Genomic DNA, 14010 nt, shown 5'->3' on the forward strand with positions numbered 1-14010 from the left:
AGGAACACCACGGCCTCTCCACATATTAGGCCACATTTAGAACCTGTCATACTTTTATAATAATGATAATATTTTTTAAGGACAAGATAAAAAGGTTACTTTTTCAAACTTTTTATCACTCAAAATAACAAATACTATCTACCATAAGGTCTATTATTGCTAACTAGTGAAAAAACTTATCAAATAATATAGGCACAATTCATTGTAATAACTTCCCCCCAAAGAACCATTAGCTGAATAAACACAGATGTTTCCTGGAACTACATAAACTTAGGCCCAGTTAAATGCAAAGAGTGTCAGGAGGCTGATAGGCACATAACAGGTACTCAGGATAAGTTCCATGAATGTTCTCTTCAGTTATGACTTACACTACATTTAAAGGTAGCATGCCAATTCTTGCAGGTCGGAGTACAAAAACAAGTTATCTATCAATATTACCCCTGAATGAGTTGAAATAGTAGAAGGAAAGGAAAAATTTCTTATTCCTTGTGAGGGGAAAGTCTCTTATTCCTTGTGAGGGAATAAGAAAACAGTTAATTAATGCTCTGTGAATAGACTTTGAAAGTTAGAAAGGCAGAATGGAATGCCTACAGAATTTCCCAAGATGATGAAGCTAGGCAGTACCATAAAATTTACACTCTAAGTGAAGACAGTTTTACTTTAAATTTTAGAGATAACTTGTTGCACACTTTAATATCACTAATTCTCTTAGCCATACTAACCTCTGAGTGCCAGTGTTCTTGCAACAGTCGGTACTAATTGGGAAAGGTACTGTTGCACAACGGTCTAAGCCCACACTTGGGATGCTGGCATTATATCAGAGTCCCTGGATTTGAGTACCATCTCTGCTTCTGATCCAGCTTCCTGCTAATGTACACCCTAGGAGGCAGCAGATAAAAGCTCAAATACTTGGGTCCCTCTCATCCACGTGAAAGACCTGGATGGAGTTTCTGACTCCTTGCTTCAGCCTGGACCAGCCCTGGCTGTTGTGGGCATTTAGGGAATAAACTAGCAAAAGATCTCTCTCTGTTGCTCTGCCTTTCAATAAAATAAACTAACAAAAGTAGTAGATACCAATCATGATATCTCTGCTTCCATTCACATATCCTACAGTCCAGTTTTTGAAATCAACTATAGTGTTACAGTGGGAGACAATTTTCACTAGGATATGTACACTGTTAATGCATTCAATAATTAATTCAAAAGACAGAATTCAGGAGAAAAAAATAATGTTAAAAGAAGCCAAATTTATACTTTCTAAAACTGAGGGATAATGACCTCATAAATTTCTTTCTCAATCATTTGACAAATCAGCCAATGAGTTTGTCTTGCACAGAACTGATTTAGGAAATGTTAGGGACATAAAGATGTATAACAATTTCTAAAACAGGTTTTTGGAAAAGTGGTTAAGACACTGCTTGGGATTCTCACATTCCATACTGGAGTGCCTGAGTTCAGATCTTGGCTCCACTTCCAGTTACAGCTTCCTACTAATGTGTGCCCTGGGAGGCATCCAGTAATGGATCTGTTTGGTCCATGTATCTATGTAGGAGGCCTGCATTAAGTTTTGGGCTCCTGGTAAATGTTGTTGCCAGCATTTGGGTAGTAAATCTGCAGATGAAAAATCTTTCTACCTCTATTTCTCAAATAAAATGAAAATAAAATTTAAAAATAAATATATGTAATACTTGGTTTCTGTCCTTACTGAGATGATACTTTTTTTTATCTATCACAAAGCATTATATTTGATCCCAGAAAATGTATTTTAATAACCACATTGACATTTCAAAAATATTAATGACCATAACTTACAAAAACCCATGTATCTTGCATTAAAGTTTCTAAAATGATAATGCCTTCTGCTTATATGATGTCAGGGTGGGTGACATTTCCTTGTTTGACAAATGAGGCTGCTGAGCACTGAAGAGGTTGCTCAAGCTCAGCAAAAGACACACAGCTGGTAAGTGGTGAAGATGGGACTCTAATAGAGGATGTCTAACTTCAGCCTCAGGCTTTTTCCAATACGATCTTACTTCTTAAATGGATGACTTTGATTAATTGTGATTTCAGAATTTCAGTACTGGTGCCTTTTCTATATAAGTTTAAGAAACTATGGTGATGAGGCCTGGTGCTATGGCACCAATGTCCCATATGGGCACCGGTTCTAGTTCTGGCTGCTCCTTTTCCGATTCAGCTCTCTGCTATGGCCTGGGAAAGCAGTAGAAGATGGCCCAAATCCTTGGGCTCCTGCACCTGCGTGAGAGACCAGAAAAAAGCTCCTGACCCCTGGCTCCTGGCTTCAGTTTGGCGCAGCTCTGGGCATTTGGGGAGTAAATCAGCAGATGGAAGACCTTTCTTTCTGTCTCTCACTCTCTGTCTCTAATTCTCCCTCTCAAAGTAAATAAATAATTTTTTTTCCCCAAAAAATAGTGTTGGTTAAAAATCATCCCAGCTTTGGATGTGGCTGTGGGTGAGATTCTGTGCCCAGAGCCACCAGGGGCCTCAGCTCACCTCCCACTGCTTTGGTGTCGGAAGGTGAAACCCAGGCCTCTGTAGGTCCAAACAAAACAAAACAAAACAAAAACCACAAAAAAAAAAATAAATAAAACAAACAAACAAAAAACCTGAAATGTCTTTTAGCAGGGAAATGGGACCATTCCCTAGTAATTTCTTTTAAAATAATATTTATTTGAAAGGCATAGTTACTGAGAGAGAAAGAGAGAGAGAGATATCTTCCTTATATTGGTTTACTCTCCAAATGGCTACAACAGCTGGAGCTGGGCCAAGCTAAAGCCAGGTGTCTGGAACACCATCTGAGTCCCCCATGTAAGTAGCAGGGGCCCAAGTACTTGGGTCATCTTCCATTGCTTTCCCAGGCACATTAGCAGGGAACTGGATCAGAAATGGGGCAGCCAGGACTCATATGAGATGCCAGTATCACAGGCAGTGGCTTAAAATGCTGAACTACAAAACCAGCCTCTTGTAATTACATCTTAGGGGAAGAAATGTAATTCTTCTGAATCTGTGGTAAAATGCATTTTATTTCAGTTTTCTCTCTAAAATCTCCCAAAGCAGTCTGACTAATAAAAAGAATTGATTTGAGTTTTGCACAGCAGTATTTTGAAAAAAGGCAATAGCGGTCTCATAAGTCACCCTGTTTAATGAATTGACCTTTGAGTGCCACCCTTTCCAGAAAGAGGCCATTTCCCCTCCTTGGGACTGTAGCAACCTTTTTGATTTTATAGAAAAGTGACATGAGGAGGTCGGGCAGTCAATATGTTGAGAAACCAGATTATCCAGAGAGAAAGAAATGAAAATAGATCAGGGAAGATCTTTAATGTTACAGTACAGCAGAGACTAACTAAACATAGCATGCAACTCTCACTCTTCCATATCTAATTCTAAAGCATCGTTTGAACTGATAACAAAAAATGTGTAGGGAGGAGGCTGGATTGAAGGAAAAAAGTAGAAGAAAATGTAGTCACTTTATTCCTCAGATCAAAGCTTCTGCTTTGTTTACAGAAGAGCTCTGATAAAGTGAATAACAGAAATTTTAAAATCTTCTTATTCATGCTATTTTTTTCTAAATTGAATAAAATATTTCAACTTCAGAATACCAGAACCCAGAGTTAATTGAACACATACATTTTCATTTCATTCAAATACTACTTATACCACACAAAGTAAACATTATTTTGCTCTGGTATTTTTTTTTTTAAGTTCACATTATCATCCAAGTTACCCACAAGACCAAACTAAACTGCTTTTAGGACAAAAAAGTTAACTCTAGAAAACAGTTTTTTCTCCCTCTTTCATAGGGTCTTAACAACAATAAGGTATTTTAATAGTTGTATTAGCTTTTTGAGACCATCCAAGTGTCTCAAAATAATAAGGTTAAATGGTACTCAGGTGCGTTCTAACTTCCCCAGATTCAAGTAATTAAAAAAAAAATAGCCTCTTTTGTGCATGATAATTTAATTTCTGCTATGACATGATCCACAGTTTTTCTTGTTTGAATTTCTTTTCGTTCTTTTCACTTTGCTCAAAGAATGAAACATTTACTATCGACATTGTCACGATCCCAGATTCTTTGATAATACTAAGGTAGAGTTGATAAGCGGTATTCCTGTGGAAAAGCCGCATCTATGTCTGCTCCCTGGGAATCTGAGCTCTGTGACTGCTGGGCCTATGTAACACAGAAGTAACACTGTGTTAAAATTTTTCTGGAAGCTTCTATTTCCTGATTTGGAGGTGCTTGCTCTTGGAACGCAGTATCATGATTTAAGAGGTTAAACCTGTCCCCAGATGCTTTGTGGAAAACAGACATGCTTTCCCATCAAACCCCACCTAATTGTTGAGGTCCCTAAGCTTTGTAGTGGTTATTTATGTACCAACAGAACATCAGAATGATATCCTAACAATGACTTTGTGAAGATTATTAGCATTAAACAGTATTTATTAGGGCACCAACCTGTATTTGAAATGGTGTTGGATACTATGACAGTAATCAAAACAGAGGATGGTTATTATACCTAAGAGTTAACACTCCAAGGCAGTAGCATTCACACAAGTTAAGTAGGAACTGTAAATCTCAAAGCCAGTCTTGAAGTAGAGTTTTGTTCCTCTCTACTTTCTCGGTGTTTTAAACCTTGTGGGCCTAACTCTAGAGAACGTTAAGATGTCTGCAGCAATGGATGGAAGAAGGGAACAGACTCTGCGAATGAATACAGCTATAGACACAGGCTGAGATAGGTGCAACGATCCAAATTAATACTCAAAAGGTACCCAATAAGGGCATGTATTGATCTATACAAGTCTAATTTGATGGGTGGTACCTAGCAGTGGTAGTGTTTAGCAGTGTTCAGAGGGTAAGATTTAGGAAAAGGGAGAAATACAAAGGGCTAGGGAAAGTTTGAACCCAAGGGGACCTGTGTGTGTACTATATCTTATTCTGTGTAACAACAGATGCCAGATCTAACTTAGCAATGTTACATTGAAACTGTAACCATTGGGGAGGTCTGAATCTACAGGTATACTGGTTCAGGAACATTTTTTCTCCAACTGGAATTCCTAGTCCCATTCTTTTTCTCTGATTTTTTCATTATAAACATCACAGAGTAGTTCATTAATTTAGCAAATAATTTTTCAAGCACTTATTGAATGTCTGGCTGTGATCAAGGTGCTGAAACACAATGGAAAAGAAGGGAGATGCTTACCCTCTAGTGAGGGGAGAATTAAAATTTAAAACAAAATTGAAACAAAATGATATAGTTGAAATTGACTGGGTGAATATTCTAGATTAGTAAGTTAGAGAAGGCCTCATTGAGCAGGTAACTAAACTGAGATTTGACTTACAAGAAGTAGCTGGATGTAGAAAGAGGAGAAGAAACATTCCATACAAAAGGAACTCCGTGCAAGAGTCATTAGGCTGAAAGGAGCCAGAGAATCTGAAGCAGGTTATAACAATTCTATGTATTTATTTTCATCATTAAAATATATGTCACTGAATAGATATTCTTATTTGCTGGTGTTAGCACTATCAAATTATGATGTGTTAACCATGTTTATTAAGTATTACAATCCTTGTTCATAACAATTCAATGAGGTTTGGTAACTGTTACCTTGTTGTCAGATGAAAAAGATGTAAATAAAAACAATGAAATAACTTGCCTTGTTATGTAATCACTCCATGATGGAGCAAGGATTTGAACTCTGCCAGTCTTATTCCAGACCCTGTGCTCTTATCTACTACCATCCCAGTAATCACAAAGCTTATCAATAAAACATTTTGTTTAGGGCTCAAATATACAAAGGACTATCAATTTTTCTGTTAAGCAGTAATACGGTTTACTATCTTTTAAAGAAAAAAATAGTGTTTTTTTTTTTTCAATTTTAGTATACACTATACAGCCTCTTTTGTGTAGGATAGATAGATGTTACACCTATATTTCTGACTCCAGAGAAATTTTCCTGATTTCTTTTTTCTTTCTTTTTTTTTTTTTTTTTAACAGGCATAGTGGACAGTGAGAGAGAGAGAGAGACACAGAGAGAAAGGTCTTCCTTTGCCGTTGGTTCACCCTCCAATGGCCGCCGTGGCCGGAGCGCTGCAGCCGGCGCACTGCGCTGATCCAAAGGCAGGAGTCAGGTGCTTATCCTGGTCTCCCATGGGGTGCAGGGCCCAAGGACTTGGGCCATCCTCCACTGCCTTCCCAGGCCACAGCAGAGAGCTGGCCTGGAAGAGGAGCAACCGGGACAGAATCCGGCGCCCCGACCGGGACTAGAACCCGGTGTGCTGGCGCCGCAAGGCGCAGGATTAGCCTATCGAGCCGTGGCGCCGGCCTTCCTGATTCTTAAACATCATTCTTTAGTACTTTGATAATGTCTTTAATTCTCAAATTAGCATGAAAGACATGCTGGAGTCTAATTTTCAAGGAAATTTCATGTGGTAGGAGTGCTGGAATGAAGCATGTGTCTATAAATGTTTGGATTTTGTTTTTAAAATTATTCAAGATTTATCTTGGTGGTTATTGTAGATTCAGAGCAAGCACTCCTTTTAACCCCAGTTGAAAGTCAATAAATATCAATTTTCCCATGTCATCACTGCTTAGACTTTCACTTTTAAGTAATGATCAACAGTGATTAAAAATCATAGTGTGTGAGCATGCACAAGCCCACATATGGGACAACAGTGAAGTAACCAGCGACCAAAGAACCTGATTCTACTTGTTAAATGAATACTTTCTAGATTCATATGACCATTAATAAAAAGAACCTTTAGAAAAAAAAAGACTCTAAAAGCAAAACTGGAATAAATTTACCACAAAAAACTGCATGGGAATATCTGTAGTTCATCTAACATTGCTGTCTGGAACTTGGGATCACGTATAGATCTGATTTTTCTAATTGCATTCTTAATATTTCTTGCTATGCCATTTAGGGAAAATAAACCAAACATGTCCCAAACTGAACTCATTTATCTTCCATAATGAAATCTGTTTCTCTTTTGGTATCTTATTTGTTAACAGTTTCATCATCTATTCATCATCCTCCACCAAAGCCATATAGTCAGTTCATACTCTTATTGTGCCTCACTTAACGCTATTATATTCTGTCCTGTATTTTCACCTGTTCTTGCCTATTCTTTGTAAAACGCGAAGTTTTTCATGCTGCTTCCTTTCTTGGAAGTCTTTGGTATCTCCCCAATGCTGATAGGATAATTTTTTTTTTTTTTTTTTGACAGACAGAGTGGACAGTGAGAGAGACAGAGAGAAAGGTCTTCCTCTTTGCCGTTGGTTCACCCTCCAATGGCCGCCACGGCCGGCGCACTGCGGCTGGCGCACCACGCTGATCCGATGCAGGAGCCAGATACTTATCCTGGTCTGCCATGGGGTGCAGGGCCCAAGGACTTGGGCCATCCTCCACTGCACTCCCGGGCCACAGCAGAGAGCTGGCCTGGAAGAGGGGCAACCGGGACAGAATCCGGCGCCCTGACCGGGACTAGAACCCGGTGTGCCAGCGCCGCAAGGCAGAGGATTAGCCTAGTGAGCCGCGGCGCCGGCCCTATAGGATAAATTTTTAGCTTTTGGACTTCATTATCTTGTCTAGCTCACTTTCTGCCACTTCTTGATTCTCCTGTTCTCACCATTCTCTGGCCATATAGAACATATGATGTTCTTCAGCCCTCTGATATTTTAAATATGTTATTTGCTTTGTCATGAACAATATTATTTCAGAAATTCCAAGCCATTTGTGGATGACTAGCCTCTAGAGATCCCTTTTTCCAGGGGATCCATGCTACATGCTACTCAACTGTTAATTACTTAGCAGCCATCTCAGTTATTAGATTGACTGTTGAGGTCTCCCAGTGCTTGTGGTCAGTTATTTTACTTGATAAAGGCCCTAAAGCATGAGAATAGTGATTCTGGCAATTGTATTACAATATATTATTATAATTGTTATATTTTATTATTAGTTATTTTGTTAATCTTACTATGTCTAATTTATAAAGTAAACTTTATCATGGATATGTAGGTACAACAAAAATCATAGGGTATCTGAGAATAGGATTTGGAACTATCCTTGGTTTCAAGAAACCACTGGGGAGCTTGGAACATATATCCCTGGGATAAGAGGACACTATTGCATTATCTGATTTCTTAGAGAATTATAATGCCAACTAGCATATTAAAAGACTCCAAGGAGTCTCACCATATAGAAACTGGTTTAATTTAAAATAACATTATGTGTCCCCAAATTATTTGAGAACTGAATGATTTCACTATCTAATTTTTGTCAGGGACTATTTAAGGAAAGCACTTTAGGAAATATTGTTCAAATTTTATTGCTGATTAAAAATGTTTATTCACCCTTAAAAACCCAGGTGCAATGAATGCTGTATGACAAGGAGTAGGTTCTTTTTTTCTACAAACCCTTCCACTTCAGGACAACTGTGTATTTCACAGGGACCTCCAGAAAACACATAAGATATAAAAGCTGCTAACACGCTACTAACAATGAGTTGGGGAAAAAAACAAAAAAGAAGAAACAGAAGCACCAATATAATTTTTATTGAAAAGTAGAGTTATGAAAGCTATGCTTAAAAATGCAAATACAGGGACTGGTGCTGTGGTGTAGCGGGTAAAGCCACTATCTGCAGTGCTTGCTCCCATATGGACACCAGTTTGAGTCCCAGCTGCTTCACTTCTGATCCAGCTCTCTCTCATAGTCTGGGAAAGCAGTAGAAGATGTCCCAAGTCCTTGTGCCCCTGCACCCATGTGGGGGACCTGGAAGAAGCTCCTGGCACCTGGTTTTGGATCAGTGTAACTCAGGCCATTGCAGTCATCTGGGGAGTGGACCAGATGACACACTCTCTCTCTCTATCCCTCTCTCTCTCTCTCTCTCCCTCTCCCACTCTATAATTCTGCCTTTCAAATAAATAAATAAATCTTAAAAAAATGTGTGGGGCCGGTGCTGTGGCACAGTAGGTTAATCCTTCGCCTGTGGCTGCCCCTCTTCCAATCCAGCTCTCCGCTATGGCCTGGGAAAGCAGTACAAGATGGCCGAAGTCCTTGGGCCTCTGCACCCACATGGGAGACTGAGAAGAAGCACCTGGCTCCTGGCTTCGGATTGGTGTAGCTCTGGCCATTGTGGCCATCTGGGGAGTGAACCAACAGAAGGAAGACCTTTCTCTCTGTCTCTCTCTCTCACTGTCTGTAACTCTACTTCTCAAATAAATAAATAAATAAGTGCAAATACGTTAGTTATTACATCTATTCTAGAATACTAACTTAAAAAAGGAAACTACACATTTAAGTATACTTTTGAAATATTTTAAGAACAAAAAGTTCTAAGTAGTATTCACCAGTTAAAGGTGACACACTGTTAATATACCAAAACAGCTAATTCTTATAAGAACTTTTGAGAATCTAGCTTAATGGTTAGTATTTCTGGAAAGTCCATGAAAAATATAACATAAAAATGCTAAAATTTATTATCTGATAATTAGGGACATGGACATACTAGCATGCAGGCACATTTGTATACCCAGTGAACAGGTATAAAAATTACTTCTCTTTAAAACAAGGATACATATCTTGGTGACTTCTAACAACTGCTAAAACTAAATTGAGATCTTATAGATTTTCTCCCATTATTTAAATCCCACATATCTGATACTTAGAGAAATTAAACAAACAGAACACAAATCACCAGGAAGATGACAGTCAAAATTTTATATGGTCTCTCATTAATTTTACAAGCATCTGATTAGTTTTTATTTTAAATTAAGAAAGAGAAGTCAGAACTTTCCTCTTTCATTAGCCAAGGTAGAGCAGGCAGAGTTCCTAGAGGATTATGTATAACAGTAAAATAAATACTGTTCTACTGATGGTCTTTAAATTTCATTAGCGATTCATTTAGGAAAAGACCTTATGCTTTCATTTCTAATAAAGGAAATAACATCATGGTAGCATATGAGAATTTTGTTAGCCTTTTAAGGAATTATATTCAGACACTGAGAAAAACACATTGGGATTAGTAGTAAGAAGCAGCAAAACTATAAATAAAACATTAACTTATACAACTCATAAAAGTATAATTTCTTTCCTAAAGTATACTTTGAAAAATTATAAACAATATTTCAAGAAAAAAGAAGAGCAGACATGAAATGAAGATTTGACTGAAAGTGGGGAAAAAACTTCTCTTCTTTCCATCATTAATAGAACAGTAAGAGGAATTCCAACAGTTAATTTGACAAATATTTATCAGGTACATACCATGTGCTAGGCATTGTTTTAAGGACTGGGTGGGTCCTAGCTGCCAAGAAATACACATTCCAGTAGAGGTAGATAAATGAATGCATACAAAATAAACACCTATCAGGAACTAAGAAGAAAAATTTAAAAGAGAAGGGGGACAAAGAGGAAGCAGAGACTTATTTTAGTTTTGATACGAAAGGGCTTCTCAGATAAGCTGACCTTTGAGATGTGAATGAAGTGAGGGAGCGAGATCTCAGGATTACCAGGCAGAAGAGTTTTCCAGACAAAGGTAATAACAAATACAGTTGGAAATAGGAGACTAGCAGAATCAAAGCAGCAGCCAGGGTCTGGATTATGCAAAGTTTATTATCCATATAGAAACTTTGGATTTTATTTTGAACCAGACGGGTTCAGGGATATTATCTGACTTACATTTTTGTATTTTTTATAAAGATTTATTCATTTGAAAAGCAGAGTTACAAAGGGAGAGATAGAAAAAGGGGGTAGAGAGGGAGAGAGCGGGGGAGAGAAAGAGAAGGATCTTCCATCTGCTGGTTCACTCACTAAATGGCTGCAATTCTAGCACTCAGCCAGGCCGAAGCCATGAACCAGGAGCTTCATCCCAATCTCTCATGTGGGTGACAGGGCCCCAAGCATCTGAGTCATCTTCTGCTGCTCTCCCAGGTGCATTAGCAGCAAGCTGGATTGGAAATGGAGTGGCCAGGTGCTCAGATGGGATGCCAGTTTTGCAAGTAGTGGCTTAACACGCTATGCAAGAATGCTGGCCCGGATTTACATTTTTAAAAGGATCTTCATAGGCAAACAAGTACAAGGTGTTCTAACTAGACTACTACTCCAACAACAGTAAAGGATGGGCAGACATGAGAGGTGCTTAGAGCAAGAAATCATTTCGTTTGATATATTTTAAGAGTGGAGCTGATAAAATTTGTGATGAATTGGGTATAGAGGGTAAAAGAAAGAGAAAATTCAAGGATGACTTCGGAGTTTTGGGCTTGAGCAATTAGAAGAATCAAACTGCCATACATATCTGAGTTATAGTACAGATTACAAAGACTAAGCCCCGATGTTCAGAGATTTGGAAGCTGAAGAAGAACTACAAAAGGAAAAGGAGTCATTCTATTGGTTTTTCAGAGGTGAATTAAAGCATTTCAAAAAAAAAAAAAAAAAAAAAGGTGGGGGAAAGGTGGGGGAAAGGAGGGAATGAAGAACTTTGACAAATATGCTGATAAACCAAATACAATAAAGATTGAGAATGGTGCATTAGAATTATTACTGGACTCAACAGTGGTTTTATTAGAGAGATGACCAGAGTCTGATTTTCAAGGGTTCAAGAGAAGAAGGAAAACTCTTAAAGATAGAATGAGATAGAAAAATCACCATTTTTCGATAACCACTGTAATAACTGATTTTGGTAAGAACAATCAATGAATTCTGTGAAAAACTACTGGGGAACAAGACAGTTTCAAACTAGTTCACGAGAGGTTATTTATTACTACAAAGGGAAACCAATGAAGAAATCGGATAGATACCATCTTAACCAAGTGATCAAATTTAATATCACAAACAATGTGTTAAAACAATACTATCGTCCAGCGCCGCGGCTCACTAGGCTAATCCTCCGCCTTGCGGCGCCAGCACACCAGGTTCTAGTCCCGGTCGGGGCGCCGGATTCTGTCCCGGTTGCTCCTCTTCCAGGCCAGCTCTCTGCTGTGGCCAGGGAGTGGGCCCTGCACCCCATGGGAGACCAGGATAAGTACCTGGCTCCTGCCATCGGATCAGCGCAGTGCGGCAGCCGCAGCGCGCCGGCCACGGCGGCCATTGGAGGGTGAACCAACAGCAAAGGAAGACCTTTCTCTCTGTCTCTCTCTCTCACTGTCCACTCTGCCTGTCAAAAACAAAACAAAACAAAACAAAACAAAAAAAAACAAAAACAAAAACAAAAAAACAAAAACAAACAAACAAAAAAAACCAAAAAACAAAAAACAATACTATCACTCTGCTGTATTCTCAATGAATGTATCAGCTGTATAGTATACTGGCCAACACGTTTAAGAGTTCTCCAGTCATAGACTTGCCAATAGTTTAACCTTCTACTAATAGAGGAGATCAGCAAATTCAAATTGAGAACATTCTATTGATCTATTGACAAATAGATCAACAGAACACAATAGAGAACTCAGAAATTAATCCATGTACATATACCCATTTAATTTTTGACTAAAGTGCCCAGACCACACATTGAAGAAAGGCAAAACTGGATATTTATATACTTTCAATCTGCACCTTTCACCATGTATAAAAATTAACTCAAGATGGATCAAGGACCTAAATTTGAGACCTGAGACTAAGAAGCTGCTGCAAGAAAATGTAGGGGAAACATTCCAAGACACTGGTGTAGGTGAAGAGTTCTTGGATAAGATCCCCAAAGCACAAGAAACAAAAATAAAACTAAACAAATGTGATTATATCAAACTCAGGAGCTTCTAAACTTCAAAGGAAACAATCAATTAAGAGTCAACAGAATGGGAAAAAAATCTGCAAACTACTTACCTGACAAAGGGTTAATATCCAGAATGTATTGGCAACTAAAAAAAAACCTCAACAACAAAACAACAACCTATTCAGTTAAGAAATGGGCAAAGGACCTCAGCAAACAGGTTTCAAAAGAAGAAATACAAACGACCAACAAATATATGAAAAATGCTCAACAACATCAGCTATCAGGGAAATGCATATCAAAACCACAATGAGATATCACCTCACTCCTGTCAGAACCGCTATTCTCCAAAAGACAGAGAATAACAAATGCTAAAAAGGATGCGGAGAAAGGAGAACTTTTATATACTGCTTGTGGGAATATAAATTGATGCAGCCACTGTGGAAAACAGTATGGAGATTTCTATAAAAACTAGAAATAGACTTGCCATATGATACAGCAATCTAGTATATAATAAAAGGCATGAGAACATTGTACCAAAGAGATACCTGCTCCATATGTTTATAGCAGCATTTTTCACAATAGCTAAAACATGAATTCAACCAAGATGTCCATCATTAGATGAATGGATAAAGAAAATGCAGTACTTTCTGAGAGGCTCTCCTGGTCTATCAGATGTATTTCTTTTTATTAAATTTTACTTCAACATTCAAAAAAAATGAAAAAGAAAAAAGAACATGTGGAACATAGATACAATAGAATATTATCCAGCTATAAGAAAGAATGAAATTCTGTCATTTGCATTAAAACGAAACAAGAGCCCATTATATTCAGTGAAATAACCTGAACACAGAAAGACAAATGCTGCATATTCTCCCTTACGTGTGTGAGCTAAAAAAAATAAATAAATAAATAAAAAACAATAGCAACAACAAAAATAAAACAAAATGAAAAAGAACTGCCTGTGTGTATCAGGTAGTTGCAAACAGTGTTTTGCCAAATGTTCTAAAATACATTTGCCAAACAAATTATTCAAATTGTTAAGAATAATATACTATTATAGCTTTAATAATCAATTATTTTAAAATTTACTGTAAATGAATGAAACTGACATCTTTTCATTTGATTATTGATTATAGCCCTTGCCTATCGTCATGCTGAACTATGGTCTTTAACTTGTTACCTTCTTTATGTAGTATAACATTAAAGCCTTTGACTACGATGAAAATTAAAACTTATCCCAAAATTTTAATTAAAAATGAAACCAAACATTGGAAAAAGAGAGAGAAATATAT

At 37.8% G+C, this 14010-nt stretch overlaps 1 protein-coding gene and 1 non-coding gene across 4 annotated transcripts in view; one reads left to right on the forward strand and one right to left on the reverse strand.

Annotated features, from left to right (window-relative positions):
* Positions 1 to 14010, reverse strand: part of GSTCD (glutathione S-transferase C-terminal domain containing) — a 142365-nt gene that overhangs the window by 30732 nt on the left and 97623 nt on the right. The gene's annotated exons all lie outside the window — the stretch shown is intronic.
* On the forward strand, positions 2432 to 2558 carry LOC127483355 (small nucleolar RNA ACA64). The gene has a single exon (XR_007909548.2). It is a non-coding gene; the product is annotated as a small nucleolar RNA ACA64 (small nucleolar RNA).

This window comes from Oryctolagus cuniculus, chromosome 8, assembly GCF_964237555.1.
Source record: "Oryctolagus cuniculus chromosome 8, mOryCun1.1, whole genome shotgun sequence".
Taxonomy (NCBI): Eukaryota; Metazoa; Chordata; class Mammalia; order Lagomorpha; family Leporidae; genus Oryctolagus; species Oryctolagus cuniculus.